The sequence below is a fragment of the Loxodonta africana genome, chromosome 2 (assembly GCF_030014295.1).
Source record: "Loxodonta africana isolate mLoxAfr1 chromosome 2, mLoxAfr1.hap2, whole genome shotgun sequence".
NCBI classification, from domain to species: domain Eukaryota; kingdom Metazoa; phylum Chordata; class Mammalia; order Proboscidea; family Elephantidae; genus Loxodonta; species Loxodonta africana.
This window is the reverse complement of record NC_087343.1, coordinates 65,870,879-65,875,790: the sequence shown is the minus strand read 5'-3', so window position 1 is coordinate 65,875,790 and position 4,912 is coordinate 65,870,879. Positions and strand designations below refer to the sequence as shown.

At 42.9% G+C, this 4,912-nt stretch overlaps 1 pseudogene; it reads left to right on the top strand.

Moving 5' to 3' along the window:
• Positions 1–3,755: 3,755 nt before the first annotated feature.
• LOC111750022 (U6 spliceosomal RNA) lies at positions 3,756–3,849 on the top strand (annotated as a pseudogene).
• Positions 3,850–4,912: the final 1,063 nt, after the last annotated feature.

The following is a 4,912-nucleotide window of genomic DNA, read 5'->3' as shown; positions in this document are numbered from 1 at the left end:
TGCTTGACTAGCATCATGGGAGCACTCACCACCTGTCTCCAGGTGGACAAGACAGTGGCAGGCAGGGCAAGCCTGTGTCGCTGTTCCCTGGGTGTGTGAAACAGCTGAGGGCAGGCTGAGCAGATGCTGGCTTCTGCCTGTCATCAGTCCAGGGGCACAGGAGTGCTTGCGGCTGCTCTTCAGGTGGGCAGGGTCGTAGGTGAGGGGTGTGGCAGACAGCCAGAAGCATGGAAGCACTCTCTACTCAGTCAGTGGGTGAGCAGGGTGGGGAGGGCAGGGTGGGAAGCCAGGAACATGGCAGCAAGCTCCACTTGCTCAGTGGGTTGGTGGGGCTTGGGCAGAGTAGCAGTCCATGAGCATGGTGTGCTCTCCACCTGCTTGGCAGGTGGGCAGGACTGGGGGGCAGGCAGCCAGCAGTGCAGGAACACTCTCCACCCATCTGGTAAATAGGCAGGGTGGGGGGGGGTGGGGAGGGCCCACAGGAGTGCAGTCATATGCTCTCCAACTCCTCAGCACGTAGACGGGAAAGGTGAGTGTGGTAGGTATCTGGGAGCACAGTCCCATGTTCTCTACCCACTCAGTGGGTCAGTGGGTGAGGGGTAGGGTGGGAAGCTGGAGAGCACTTGCTCTCTGCTGCTCACTGTGTGGGTACCGGGGGCAGTGGATGGGGCTAGGTAGGAAGAAGGGGAGAGCTCATACTATGGTCCCTGGTGGTTGGGGTAGCAGGGATGGGGGGTTCATGCTACTGATCACCAGAAGAGTAGGGGGGAGTGACAGCATGCTCCCCTGGCCACAGGACAAGGGTGCCTGGACACTTTCCATTGGCCGCAGCCAGTAATTGGGACCTGGCCCCAACCAAGTGTGAGAAAGTTAGGGTTGCCAAGAGTCCAATTAGGTGGGGGATCTCCTGCTGATACTCTATGAATCTACTACTCCATGTGTGCCACCTGCCGTAATGGTCAGGGACCTCCACTGGTGAATCAGCCTGTTTCTGGGTCCTTGCTCCCTTCCTGTTCTCTGGACATCAGGATCCCTGGAGCTCTCACCCTTCTTCCTGCATTTTTCCTCTTTAGCTCTATTTCATGTCCTGCTCACCTTGTTTCACTCCAGATATGTCTAGACAGTTTCTCAGTCTCCTACTGGGAATTCTGTGAAGTTGCCTTCCTGTGCTTCTTACCCAGGATCACTGCTGGCTTTGTCTCAAGATGGCCATGCTGTGCCAGGCCAGCTGGCAGGGCACCTCTGCTCCATATCTCTCCTCTTTCACTATTTTTGTTCAGTTTCTTCTTCCAGTCAGTGTTCAATCTAATTCTTTATCCTTTCATTTGCTGTTTAGGGTTCCAGGATTGTCATCTGTATCTTTTTCACTTGGTTACTTCGGTCTTTGCTACAGAGGGACAGCATGGTGTGTCTGACTAATCCACTACCTTGGCTACCCCTCATTTTGGAATTATTTTTGTTTTGGTTTTGGGGTTTGTTTTGTTTTTGTCTTTTGAAAGTAAACTGAGTAACTGAAGAAGCTGCTAGATCAACTTCCCCCATTTGGCCCATAGATTTAGTTCCAGTTGTGGTGGGTCATGACCAGAAAGGTATTTGTCTCTTAAATCTACCCAGTCTCCTACACAAAGCAGAGACTGGCAAGTGCATCTCTTCCCCCATTCTGTCCAGCAGCACCTCCTGCATTGCCAAGGTCAACCATCAGGTTACATTTTCTCTTCAGCCTAGCTGGAATGACTGGAAGAGAATCATTTGTGGGGCTAGGTAGGGGTGTTTCCATGACAATATCTATGATTCACCTAGACAGCAGACAGGCATTAGGCCCCAGAACAGTCAGTTCAGTGTCCTACACATGTACCAAAATGACTTAAATTATTAATTTATTTCTTTAAAAGTACACAATGCTCAACAACAACCAAATCCACTTTTGATCTGCTTTCTGACACACAAGGCTCTTGTCAACCTGTTTTTCTCAAGCCAACAGACACATCTTGTTAAGTCTTACCCAGTAGGTGACATTAAATTGAAGCATGCTAAAGAGACCCAGGCTGAGAAAGATGGTTGTCTTCTCCATCCCCTGTTTGCAAATGCAATGAATAATGAGAAGATTTTCAAAACTATAACCTTCAATTGTTGGAACTTCTTTGTACTTTTGTTTTCAAAGGCAAGATGTTTTCTAGCATTATGTTTCTACCAGAGAAAAAAATACTTCCTCAATTTCTACATGTGTGTGCATATCACACAGATACATCTCATTTCTTGTCATGGTGAATGCTGTCCCAGGAACAATAAATAATTTATGTATTTAATGCATTTATCAGTTCGCCTGTATGCGTGTGTATGTGTATGTGCACGTGCACTCAAAGTGTCAAAGACTTCTTCTGTATTAACAAAAAGCAAACAATCTCTTGGGTGTTTCTCCATTATGAAATTTAACTTTACATTTTATCCATCAAATGACTGAAAAGTGATAACAGGTCCCTGTTCTTTATAGAAAACCAAGCGTTAGTCTATACCAGGGAAGGAATTACACACTGTGCATTTCACATTGCTTATTTCCTGAAATTGTACCTCCTTCCCATATTTATTTCCAAGTAAGGTCTTTATTACTCCAGGGCCACTTAGATTGTAAAGGGAATATGGCTTCTAAGTTTCAACTCATTCTATTTAGGTTGTCTTTCCTTTGCTTCCCACTTGGAATATTCATTATACTTGTCATCTAAAACTGCTTCTGAGCACCTAACAGTGCCAAGCTTGGAACCAGGTGTGTATGTTTGGCAGTCCTTACCTCCACTGTGGTCCATAGGCCTCCAAGTTGGCTTTAATTGTGGTCATCATTCACACCCTCATGTCAGCAACATCTTGGGGTACTACCAGTGTGATGACAAGCAGCAAGAATAAATATTAGGCAACAGCTGCCGGGGTGCAAAGCCTTGGAACTACAGCTGGCTCAGGCATCCTTTCTTCTCCTGTCACCTCTTTCCACCCATCTTCCCTTTGGAAGGCTTTTGCATTTCACTGATGATATGAAAGAATGGCCAGAATTATAGACTCTTGAAGAGAGGGATCTCAAAAATAATCTAGCCCAAACTATTCATTTTAAAGATAAGGAAATGGAAGCCTGAGAGGTTAAGTTCCTAGACCAAGCTCACGCAGGTGGTTGCTGGCAGAGCAGAGACTAGAATCAAGTATCTTAATCTACTTTCCAATGTGTTGTCTACCATGTGAGTGACTTTCAAACTTTTTTTTAGCAGAAACCATAGTATGAAATAAACTTTACATCCTGACCCACACATATGTACAGATACATGAAACTAAAACAAAAGTTTCACAAAATAATATTTACCTTTACTATATGTAAGTATATGTATATGTTATATGTATATATTTACTATATGTAAAGTATATGTATATGTATATGCATATGCATATGTATATATGTATATGTTACGGTCGGGAGTTCAGATCTGCCAGGCGCTCCTTGGAAACTCTGTGGGGCAGTTCTACTCTATGGCACTGGGTTTATATGTAATACACTTTTCTGTTGTAGTATATTCATTTTAAAAAATACTAGAGCTGGCTTCAGCAGCACCCGAAAAAAAAAAAAAACCCATCTCCGTCGAGTCAATTTCAACTCATAGCTCTCCTATAGGATAGAGTAGAACTGCCCCATAGAGCTTCCAAGGAGCACCTGGTGGATTCAAACTGCCAACCTTTCAGTTAGCAGTCACAGCACTTAACCACTATGCCACCAGCATCTCCTTCAGCAGCACATATACTAAAATTGGAATAATACAGAGATGATTAGCATGGTCTCTATACAAGAATAACATGCAAATTTATCCTTTTTTTTGGTACATTTACAAAATGTTACTTTTATTTCCAGGGATAATATTTATAGGTATACAGTCCTAGAACTTACATTTTTCATAATTAGATACTAACATTTGAAAACGATTTGCTTACTACTTATCTACTAGATGTCTAGGGAGGTAGGCGGTGAAAGCGATACAGTGTAGGGTCTCTTCCAGATTAACCTGTCGTGTGTGATCAGAAATGATCTTACTGACTAATCTGTCCTCAATTCTGAAAAACAGAATTATCTAGCAGAGAGAACAGTGGACTTAGATCAAGACCCAGGGTCTAGTCCTAGCCCTATTATTAAGTATGTGACCTTGGTGAATTTTCTCTGAGTTTCCATTTTCCCATCTGCAAAATGAAGCTAATGCTAATTGACAGAGTTATGAGCATTAAATGAAATAAAGCAAATGAATGCAATAAAAAGCTCTATGTACAAGTTTAGTCTTGAAATAGCAATGGTCTTAAATACTCACATTTCAGAGAAATATGGTGTCCCAAGATGTTTCAGGATTCTCATCAAAACACCTGCATAATGTATTATGAATAAATTTGGTATAATAAAGAATAACTATACCCTGAAATTTTATACCCTGAAATTGGCTCATTTTTAAATGCTTTTGCAGGTGTTTGAAGAAGGGGTGTAGACCCTAAATTGTGAAGATATTTCAGCCTTAGAAAAGTCATCGTGACCAAAGGTGATGCCATGTCCTAGAAAGGGAAAGGTTATAAGTCTCAAATTGAAAATGTATTCAAGAAAGTTGCTACTGAATAAACATATGGCAAATGTTGATATACAGCAGCTATACTGAAGGTTGTGGGACAAGTGACATACAGTATATGAAAAAAAATGAAAATGAAGAGCTCCAAATGTTCCAAAAGCTACTCCTGCTGCCTTTGAAGAGGCCTCTTTGTAGGAGGTGGCTCTGCTTGATTTCAGTGTATTCCAGCCTTGGACTCACTAATTCCAACTAATGAAGATGAAAAAACTGGTATAAAGATTATCAGACATTCAAAACCCTTGCAATGACCCTCCCAAGAATGAACACGTAGAAGG